The sequence below is a fragment of the Castor canadensis genome, chromosome 13 (assembly GCF_047511655.1).
Source record: "Castor canadensis chromosome 13, mCasCan1.hap1v2, whole genome shotgun sequence".
Lineage (NCBI taxonomy): Eukaryota > Metazoa > Chordata > Mammalia > Rodentia > Castoridae > Castor > Castor canadensis.
The window spans coordinates 119,991,907-120,003,928 of NC_133398.1; the positions used below are offsets into that span (position 1 = coordinate 119,991,907).

General features: G+C 43.1%; 1 pseudogene; it reads right to left on the reverse strand.

The window, feature by feature from the left end:
• Positions 1-10,563: 10,563 nt before the first annotated feature.
• On the reverse strand, positions 10,564-11,082 carry LOC141415514 (SHC-transforming protein 3 pseudogene; annotated as a pseudogene).
• Positions 11,083-12,022: the final 940 nt, after the last annotated feature.

Here is a 12,022-nt window from a genome sequence, read left to right on the forward strand (position 1 = left end):
GTGCACCCATTTTCAAGACTGTCTATTTGCTAGAGGAGGTCCTACCAGACACTAAGAAGAGGAGGGCAGATGGTATGGCTCCCATCTCCATCACCTGGGTCTGCCCACTTCCTCATAGCACTGCTTTAGGGATCATGGAATTCAATGCAAGGCCATCTGAGCACACTTGGGATAGTAAACATGCTTGACCATATTTGAGGCCATTTGTAGGTCAAGACTGCAAATGATCAGTCAAGACCTGAAGTGCTCCTGAGCACTGCAGTAGAGCACCCACTCAACCCTGCTCATTTCCAGAACAGCATCAACACTTCCTGTGAGTTCACTTCTGAAAGAAGCTGGCCACATGCTGGCAGGACTCCTCACTCAGAACTCTGAGCACCAGGTCACAGATGGACCATGTGGACTCCAGGGGAAAGAGGCCCAAATTACCATGGAGGAGCCGTAGTAAAACCTGGAAGTCTAGAAATGACTCCCAAATAATTCGGGGAGGAGGGTGTTGAGATGGCCATGAGCTGATACTTGTAGAAGCCAGGGGTTGGTGACAGGTAGCAGGGACTAAGTACAGTTGTTACCCCTAATCCATTGGGGGATAACTTCAAGAGCTTTAGTGGATTCCTGAAACCTTACACATGCTATGTTTGCTGCTATTCATGCAAATTAATGATAAAATTTATAAACTAGGCATAGTCATAAATTAACAATATCTACAAATAATAAAGAATAATTATAATAGTATACCATAATAAAAGTTATGTGAATGTGATCTTTCTCTTGAAAGACTCAAGACAAATATTCACATTTTCAAACCAAGGTGGACTGCAGGTAACTGAAACTAAAAAGAAAGATAAGGGGGGCAACTGTTTACCATCTCTCCATTTGTTATGTTCATATGTTATATGTGTGGCATGTATCTTTTAAAATTCCCAAAATAAATGTTTACATTTTATTGAAGAACAGTTCACAAGGCAAGTCACAAGGTTATAAGTAACCTCACAAGACACACAGGTCTTCCAGAAAGAGAAGGTGTAGAACAGTGTGAGGTGGTGGGAACAGGTGTGAGATGGTGGGAACAGGTGTGAGATGTTGGGGATAGGTGTGGGATGTCAAGAATAGGTGTGAAATAGTAAGAAAGGTGTGAATGGTAAGAATAGGTGTGAAATAGTGAGATGGTGGGGATTGTTGTGAGATGGAAGAAATTGGTATAAGATGGTAGAGAACTGGTATGAAAGGGTTGGGGAAGTATGAGATAGTTTAGGATCCATGAAGTTTCTCTAGAGATCTAGGGGGATCTGAAGGTGAGTCTCCTCCTCCTGAAGTGGACATTTTTGTTTACATTTCCTCTTATCATAACCAGATGTGATTTCCCTGTCCTACAGAAATAATTTAGTTCTGTGATAAGTGTCTGTTCCTACACACACACACACACACACACACACACACACACACATACACACCCACACACACCTCCTCTAGGGTCAAGGATGCCAGGACCAATGGGATCAGGGCCCTATTTCTCCCACTATCTGCTCTTAAGTGCCTCTTCTACTTACCAATCTATAGGGGTCTTCAGCTGCAGAAGACTAGAAGGGCCCAAATTGAAAGATATGGGATGGAGAGGAAGACAAAATAGATGTTTCCAATCCCAAGGATCAGAGAGGCCCTTTGGGATCTGTTTAGGGCAGACCAGTAGTTCAAGCAGGAACTATATGAGTGTTTAGCATGGGCCAGTGTGTACCCATCAAGCCAGAGTGTAGCACTAGAGTGAGAGGAGGCAAGAGGGTCACCTACACCAGGAAAGGGGCTGGTGTACTACTCTCTTCAGGCATAGAAACGTGCACGTGGTTGGGAGTTGTGGAATGCCCTGATGCCACCAACATTGCCTCACACTTTGCCCATCTCCAGGAGGGGCTGGCTCTTCCAGGAACACAGCCTACACAGTCATGTTTTCTTATTTTATCTGGAGAAGTGAAAGCTTTCAGTTACCCCTTCTTTGGGCCCAGATTATTTAGTATCTCTAAGAACCACCTTAAGGGCCAGTTCTTTGCCAACAAAACTAAAACCCTGTTTACAATTTCAAGTTTTTTCTTTAAACAGAAGGTTTCTGTGTTGGCTTTTGTATCAGAAATTTTTAATATTCTCAAAGAGTAAAAAAGCAACAGTATTTGCTAAACAATTATATTTAGTGGACTTTGACCAGATGAAGTTTATCAGAGTGACAGTAGCAGCAAGCACCACTGATTTGAGGCTGGGCAAAGGCCATGTTTCACAGAGTTTACACTAGGTACAATTTGGAAAATTTGGCTGGAATCTTTTCTTATTTTTCTGCCAGTAATCAGAAGACAAGAAAGGCTCCTTGGAAGGGCTGTCCATTTTGGGACAATGACACATTTCAGGTGATATCTGTTATGGTATGAATCTGAAGTGTCCCCTGGGAGCACATATGTTGAAGGCTTGGCCCCTAATATCACAGTGTTCAGAAGTGGAACCTTTGGATCAGAAGGGCTCTGACCTTCTGGTTAACTGGTTTAAATGGATTAATTGTATTAATCCACTAATGGATTCACAGCTTCATGGGCTGTTAGGAGGTACTAGAGACTTTAGGAGGTGGGGCCTAGATGGAGGAGATGAGTCACTGGGAGTGTGCTCTTGAAGGGTATATTTGGTCCCAGCCCCTTCCTCTTTCCCTTGATCTGCTTTCTGGCCTCCATGAAGTGAGCAGCCTTCTTCTACCATGGCTTTCTGCCATAATTCTCTGCTTCATCAAAGGCTCAGAAACAACAGAGCCAAGTGACCATGGACTGAAAGCTCTAAATCCATGAGCCTAAACAAATCCTTCTTCCTTTTAAGTTGTTTACCTCAGATATTTTGTCACAGTGACAGAAAGCTGACCTGCACAGTGCCCTGGTATGGCTTGAACTTTTTTTCTCAGAAAGGTTTGGCTTTGAGGGGTTTCAGATATATTCAGATGACTACCAGGGTATCAGAAACCTGGAAGCTCTAATGGACACACGAGGCACCTGCTCAAAACAACTCCCCAAAATTCCTTTTCTAAGCCCAGCATGCATATAATCCCAGCAGGCTCAATCAGGAGGATCTCAAGTTTGAGACATAGCGAGACCCTGTCTAAAATGAAAACAAAACAAGTGAAAAAAATTCCTTTCCTATGGATTCCAGGTTTTGCTGAAATTCCTTGCAGGAATAGTCACATCCATCGTAATTTCAGTTATACACACACTATGATCATATCTAGCCTAGGAGCAGTTACACATACACACACACACACACACACACACACACACACATACACACACACACACACACACAGATTATGGTGAGCATCCAATGACAATAGGTAGTTCCAATGACCAATGCCTCCCTTTAAAGATATTCCTTATCCAGCATACATTGTAGATATTATATGGTAAAATATGAAATGTCTTCCTCTTGTCTTTTATCCAGGAAATACAACCAACTGGCCATTTCTTTCCTTTTGTCTATAATGATCTTATTATGAATTAACTGACTCCATGAGATTTTTCTCTTGGGTATCGTCATGAATGTGCTGGCTCCTCCCAGGGCTTTCCTCTTAGCCCCACTATCCTAACTAGGCCGGCTGGCACCATGGGGTCTGATCCTGGCTACAGTGTTCCAGCAGGCAGTCACTCAAGAAAGCACAGTTCTAATCACATGCTTCATATCTGTGGGTCCAGATTTTCCAATTATGTTATATATTGGAGACAAGGAGCCACCCCAGTCACAATGCTACTATTTCCACCAAGGCAACCCCTAAGCTATAGAACACAACTGTGCCTCAACTTCCCCAGCGTTCTGATAGGTGGGCTGACCATGCAAACCCACCCTGAGCTGGAACCTGGTGTCCTGTCGTTCACAGGCCAGGTCTGAACTCTGGTGCACCATCACCCAAGCCAGAGCTTCACCTGGACAGCCAGTCCCTTCAGCCAGTTTCCATGTTGGCACCCTAGACTTCCTGGCACCAAAACTTCACATAGAGGGTAGTTATTCTACAGTCATCAAAAGTAAAATGTGTTGGGAAGGCAAAAGAACAAAAGTCTGTTCTTTATAGAACCAAAGTTTCACTAGTAGCTTATCTTCAGAATGATTTTGTTCTTAAACATGAATATAATAGAAATGGATGAGATCATTTGGGTATTTCTGGAAAAATGACATTTGCTTTTTTCTAATTACAAAGAAAACGACCCCATCCAAAGACATCACAAGTCTGTTAGCTGGGGGTTGTGGAGGGAGTAAAAGGGTACATTTGCAGGTGAGTATGCAGTGTGTGTGGTGGGTGGGAAGTTTATGTATATGATGTGTATTGGTGTGAGTGTGTAGTATGTGGTGTGTGCATGTGTGCATGTGCATAAATGTGCAGTGTGCATTTAATGCAGCTATGCTGTTATTACAGAAAAAGAGATGACATATTTCCCAATTCATGTTAGTAGCTTTATTGTTAGTATCAAGACAGTTTCTTACACTATTTTTCAAACCATTTGGACAATATTTACATGTAAGTCACCTACATATGAGGCTTTTAAACAACTTAAAGGGGAAAAAAATCAACTTTTGAAGTTCAACTCCACATGAAGGAAAACAATTTAATTTAGAACTAACAGAAAATTCAATCAATTCCTCTGTAACAATAAATACATTATGGATATTCTTTTTTTTTAAGTTTTAATTTGCTATTTTATTTATTTATTTTTCTTTTATTTATATGTGCATACAATGCTAGGGTCATTTCTCCCCCCTTCCCCCCACCCACTCCTTTACCCCCTTGCTCCCAACCCCCTTGCTATCAGGCAGAAACTATTTTGCCTTTATCTCTAATTTTGTTGAAGAGAGCGTATAAGCAGTAATAAGAAGGACCAAGAGTTTTTTTGCTAGTTGAGATAAGGATAGCTATACAGGGAGTTGACTTGCATTGCTTTCCAGTGCATGTGTGTTACCTTCTAGGTTAATTCTTCTTGATTTAACCTTTTCTCTAGTTCCTGGTCCCCTTCTCCTATTCATCATGGATATTCTTTAAATGACTTTGATAATGGCTGTTTTGTATCTTTCCTCACAATTACCAAAAGAAGAGAGCTCTAAGAAAAAAATCATTTTAGATACTGAGCCAAGTAAAAAAAATTAAGAATAAATTTTGGAATAAATGCAACTTATAAACCCTACCTGTAATGATTAATAGAACCTTAATGAAACAAGTGATTTATATCACCTCAAATATCACAAGATTAATAAATGAGAAAAATAAAATAACTTTTTAAGAGTTCTTTTGTTCCAAAAGAAAAATAGTCCAGCATAATAATTCACTCATTTTCTGATTGTTCAAAAGTCCTATAAATAATTCATCATTTTCACCTTCAGTAAAGGGAAACATTCCACTGAAACCTGTATGTTTGATGGAGACATCACCAAAATTTATTAATGGCATAACCAATATGCTCAGTAAATGCTGGCCACTGTATTAAAGTTCTGAGCAGTGAGCTCATAAACTCTTGATTTTGTTAATTTGTTTATTTGATGTGATTGGGGTTTGAACTCAGGTCTTTGCACTTGCTAGGCAGGCACTCTACAGCTGGAGACACATCTCCAGTGCTAGTTGCTATGATTATTTTGGAGATAGGATCTTGCCTTTTGCCCATGCTGGCCTGGACTGTAATCCTCCTCTTTTTAGCCTCCTGCCCTGGCTGGAATGGCAAGCACACACTACCACACCCAGCATTTTTCTGTTGAGGTCTCACAAACTTTTTCATCCCAGCTGGCCTGGAACCATGATCCTCCTGACTTCAGCCTCTCACATAGCTAAATGCTTGCTTTAAATTAGATGTCCTAAATGGGACTACATGAAATTAAAAGGCTTCTGTATGACAAAAGAAATGGTCCCTAAACTGAAGAGACCACCCACAGAGTGGGAGAAAATATTTGCCAGCTACACATCAAACAAAGGACTGATAACCAGAATATACAGGGAGCTAAAAAACTAAACTCCCCCAAAATCAATGAACCAATAAAGAAATGGGCAACTGAACTAAACAGAATTTTTCAAAGGAAGAAGTCCAAATGGCCAAAGAAAAACATGAAAAAATGCTCACCATCCCTGGCCATAAAGGAAATGCAAATCAAACCCACACTAAGATTCCATCTCACTCCTGTTAGGGTAGCCATCATTAGCAACACCAACAACAACAGGTGTTGGTGAGGATGTGGTGGAAAAAGGAACCCTTGTACACTCCTGTTTGGAATGCAAGCTAGAGCAAACACTCTGGAAAAAAATTTGGAGACTTATTAAAAATCTGAACATTGATCTGCCATATGATCCAGCAATCTCACTCCTGGGGATATACCCAAAGGAATGTGACACAGGTTACTCCAGAGGCACCAGCACACCCATGTTTATTGCAGCATTATTCACAATAGCCAAGTTATGGAAACAACCAAGATGCCCCACTACTGACAAATGAATTAAGATAATGTGGTATCTATACACAATGGAATTTTACTCAGCCATGAAGAATGAAATTTTATCATTCACATGTAAATGGATGGAACTGGAGAACATCATCTTAAGCAAAGTTAGCCAGGCTCAGAAGGCCAGAAATTGCATGTTCTTCCTCATTTGTGGATTATAGACCTAAATCAAATGCAGTAATATTATTGGACATTGGTCACACACTAAGGGGAGAACACGTACAGGAGGAATAGGGAAAGGGAAGGAAACCTAAAACTTGAAAGTGATTGATGTGGCCACTGTAGAGGAGCGAATATAGTAACCTTAAAATAGCAGAGGTCACTATGGGAAGGTGACCAGGAAGTAGTGAAGAGGTCAGTTAGAGATGAACCGATGTGGGTTGTAATATACTTGTGCATGGAAGCAATGCTAAGAATCTCTCTGTATGGCTATCTTTATCTCAAACTAGCAAAAATGCTATGTCTTTCTTATTATCTCTTATGTTTTCTCTTCAACAAAATCAGAGAAGAGGGCAGAACAGGTTCTGCCTGGAAGTGAGGCAGGTGAGGGAGATTGAGGGGACAGGGGAGAGAGGTGGCCCAAACAATGTATACACATATGAATAAATGTATAAACAATAAAAAATAAAAGAAAGAACCACCTAAAAATTAATATAAAAATGAATAAATTAGATGTCCTGATTTTGGGGCACTTGGGTCTGTCCTATCTTTTTTGGGGGGTTTGGATTTGAATGCAGGGCCTTGAACATGCTAAGCACATGCTCTACTACTGAGCTATACTCCCAGATCCCCTTAGCCTTTTTTAGGACTAAAATGTGTTCTAAGGAGGAGCCTCCTTGTGGGGATGTCCTTCAGGTCAAATGTTGACACCTCCCAGCTCCAGCCTCATCCTGAATGTCAAGGCTTACCTTCAGAAGGCTTGTCTTCAGACAGCTCTTCCGCATCAACCCAGAAGCTCTTTAGGAACTTTCTCTTCCCATGGACTAGCTTGTCTAACTTTCTTCCCTAATGCCTTTGAACCTGCTAAGTACCAACAGCAGCCACAGATGAGCAGGGTCCCAGCCAGCTCTGACTTCAGGGCGATAAAATTTAAAGGCAGACAGCACCATAATTGATACTCACTTGCACTTCCTAGGCACTCTACCACTTGAGCCGCACCACCAGCCCAATATTCATTGTTTTGATGTTGGATTTTTTTTTCCTGTCTATCCAGGACATGCTTTCTTGTTCCTTCTCTCCTACATTACCACAAGTGAAAAAACAAGTGTCAGGAATGTTTAGGGGAATACAAAGCTGCTGTCAGGGAGGCCTGGCTGATTGTGTAATCTGCTGGTATGTGACAGCAAGCTCAGTGGTGGCAAGAAGGACACATTAAACTTGCTGTGAGCTTTGAATTCTGTTGTTATTCAGAAGCTTTTCCCAGATGTTTTGTTTTTGTTTTTGTTTTTGTGCATGTGTGGTACCAGGGCTTGAACTTGGGGCCTTCACCATGAGCCATACTCAGCCCTATTTTTGTGAAGGGATTTTTGAGATAGGTTCTAGGGAACTATTTGCCCAGGCTGGCTTTGAACTGCAATTCTCCTGATCTCTATCTCCTGAGTAGCTAGGATTACAGGTGTGAGCCACCCATTCCTGCCTAGGTTTAAATTTTTGAGCCTTGATTAATTAATACTAGGAGCTGCTGCTGAAATGGTTTGATGCTTCCTAAATAATCAAAACCTCCCAGACTTCAGTATTTTATAGATCTCCCCCAAGCAAGTAGATGAAATTGAAATGGTTGTGAATTATCCTTCTGGTCTGCATATCTTCATATCACCTAGGAATAGACATTTATATGAGAAGAGAAAATCTATAATGACCCACTACATGAATTTTCCAGGAAGCTGGAAAACATCTGTGGCTTTCTTTAATTTAGAAAAAAAATTTATATCAAAGAGTCCTTTACCAAATTCTAAACCTTCAGATGTTATAACTGATATCCGGTATTATGACAGATTACTCATTTCTATCTACCAGAGATCTTTTAAAGCAAGAATACCAATAGAACTACTCTCAAATCAGTAAATAACATGAAATTAAGGGTTTTTTTCAGTTCCATGATGTTTCAATAAAATAATTTCATGGTTTTAAACTGAACATGGGCAATGTGGAAATTTGCACATGTGCACCAACAGAGACCCACATGATCATGTGAACCAAACATGCACACATGAAATGAAATTGGCCTTTAGTGCCTGATTTCCTGCTGCATGATTTCAAACTTCTCCAGGAAAGCCTGGAGAAAAATCACACCTGATTTTATGTTCACGTGACATCACTATTCACAGATGCTGATAAACAAGAGGCAAACCACCAACAGCACAGAGCACTAATTAATCATGCTGTGTGTCCCCTTGGTTACTGCAGCCCCCAGGACACAGATAGGCTCTGAGCAGAGTCAGCCAGCCCTCCACTCTCAAATACCACTTCTGATGGGGTTAGGGGTGGGGCAACTCACAAAGCCTGTAAGGACAAAATGTCTGAGTAGAGCAGACTTATTTTAGTACATTCAACAGTATTTTCCCACATCTGACCTTTGGTACTGAATATCTGCCTTCTTTCTAAAGCAAAACTGAAGCCCTAAGCAAAGTGACTTTTTAAAGGAAATTGTTTGAGAATAGCTTGGCCAAGATCTGTTTGTCTATTTTAAGTGTAGGCTTTAAAAAAATAGCAATATAATCCTAGCATTCTACAAGTATTTGATATACACTAGGATCATATTTTGTCTCACAGGCTTCAGGGTCTTTGTTTGGCTTTGATTTTTGGTTTTGGCCCCTAGATATGTAATTTAAACTAGCAATACAAGAAGAATATTCATTTTCCTTTAAGATAAACTCAATGAAATGTGCATATTTTATGCTGATCCTTTTTGGTAAAATATCATGCTCCATATTCAGAGGCTAAGAAGCAGGTCAAATTGAAATGCAGATCAGGGTGACAGGACTCTATTTTTACACCAATGGTCACTTTATTTATAAACACTTTTTCCATAGTTAAAGATAACCCAAAAATTTCTTTGGAAATTTGGTTACAAGATTTCCAAGAGACTCTACTTTCCCTGCAGGGTCCTTCTGCTGAATTTTTAAATTGATCTCAGCAAGTATTTACAGAGCAGACAACCTCCAGGCTCTTCGGTGTTACTAACACAGGTGGGAGTAGAGTTTGTGTCTCATGTCCTTTTCAATGAAAATCCATGCCTTGGGTGGCAAGACTGAAATAATGCCACCTGGATTATCCCGGCTTCTCTAGGGGAAGCATGTCCAGCTAGGGAGGCCATGACTGCCTGCAGCCAGACAGGTACAGGGAAATAAGCGCGTGGCAGATCAATTGAACTCTGCTCCTTAAATATCATGGCACCCTTGTATAAAGGAGGAATTCTACTAACTCCATTATGATTTTATCATTCTTTATGTGGCAAGAAAAACTTTTCCAGCCTGTGGCGCTGCGTGCAACAACCTTGGCTCCTCTGTGTCCATTGCAGTGGAAGACTACAGTCACTGGGAAATAGTCTTAAATTCTCCTCTTGCTACTATAAACCAAAACCATTCCTAATGAAATGAAAGACAAACACCAAATAAAACCTTGCTAGGAAGAAAGTAGACCCTGTCTGGTAAGAAGCAAGACAGCTTTTGGCCTGCCCTGCCCTGTCAGGAGCCAGGGATTTTTGCAGCGGGGAAAAAGAAATTGCCCCGCCACTACCACCACCAGAGGAGGGCACAGAAGTAGTGACATTCCTGCATCCCCGAAGGGGCTGCTGGGGTCTAACAAGTGTGCTTCATAAACGCTTGCTAGGCTGTACCCGGGTCCCAGGGATGGGCGCCCCATGGCGAAAGGGGCACTGGCCAGACATCTGGTGAAGCCAGTTGTCAAAGGCATGCCAAAAGGGTGGAACCCAGGAGAAAGCAGGACAGCGGGAGGTCACGCGATTGTTCAACCCTTTTCCAAAGTCACCACTGCCAGTCCAGCTGATTGCTAAGGAGTGCGCATCTCCTGGCCTCTAATGTGACCCTCTCGGATGTTTCCCCACACCTTCCTTCAGAGAAGGGAGCTGGCACAGCACCCTGACCTGGGATCAGCGCCAGGGCGGCCAGCGCCTGTACCCACCTTGGTGACTTAGGTGACTCCCGGCCCCAGCACCTGGTCGATGGCGTGCGGCGCTCCCCGCGGGGGCCTGGGCAGCTGCTCCTCGCCCGGCCGGCCCTTCCTGGCTGCGCTCATGCTCTCGGCCTGGGCGCAGGGTGCGGGGGGCGCGCTACGGTCCAGGGCGGCCAGGCTGGGCGCGCTGCAGCTGCTCGAGAGCCGCACGCCCGCCCGCTCCCAGGCGGCCGACGACAGACCGCGGAGGGCCGAGCAGGAGAGTTTCAAGTGGGACACCTTGTGAAGCAGGTGGCCCAGGCTGCCGGGCCCATCCTCGGGCGCCTTGTGCAGCGCCTTGCAGGACACCAGGTAGGCGACCTTGCCGCCGCCGCCGCTTACCGACAGGTTGTGGAGAAGGTCATCGGCCAATGTCACCGAGTCATTCCTGAAGCGGTTGTACTTGGTGCGTGGAAGCATGCCCCTCAGTGGGCTCGCCGCATCCGCCCGGGCGCTGCTAGTGCCGGCCCCGGCCCGGGCTGCCGCGCATGGCAGATTAGCCGCGGGCCCCGGAGCTGGACTAAGAACAGAGGTCCCAGGACCGCCTTCTGGAGACGGAGCACGAAGTCTCAGGACCAAGCCCTCCTACCATTAAAAGCCAGCACGGCCGCGGCCCGGCAGCCCCCGCCCCGGAGCCCGCTGCTTGGGGCTGAACGCTTGCTTTCTAAAAGTCATAGCTGCCTGTGATGGAGCGAACGCCCAGCTGCTTGGGCTGCACACAGCAAAAGCATGACTCACTCTGTGAGGACACCCTTCTCAACAAAGGCTCGGTGAGCACTGCAAATCACTTCCTGTAGCAGGAAAAAAAAAAAAAACAAACTCGAAAAAAAAAAAACCTGACATCCACCCTCTGACAGCAACTGGAGCCAATCAATTCTCAAATTGCCTTCTTCTACCTTCCCATATATTTCCTTCCAACCTTTGATTTGCATCTCCCCATCCCCCCCTTTTCTAGTTTGTGTCAAAGGTAAATTCAGTTCCTTCAAATGATCAAATGAACTTTCAGAAACCCCTTATTCCATGCTAGCTTTTCCTCTTCCCTCAACTCATCTGGGTGAGCCCTAAAAGTGTCTGACAGCGATGCGTTAAAATGTGACAAAGGCTTTTTAAGAATAAGTCTTCAGCGAATCCTCATGAATTCTTACTTGGAAAGCAACCATAATTTTTAAATAGGAAAAAAAGGAATATGCACCCCCAGGTGAACATAACATACCAATATTCTGGTTACTTTTTTTGATTTTTGTTTGTTTTGTTTTGTTTTGTTTTTCAAATCAACAGAGCAGCCATGAGGAGTGTCTTTGTGGCATTGCAGTTCCTCAAAAAAAAAAAAAAAAAAAAAAAACCTTCCACAAACCTGCAT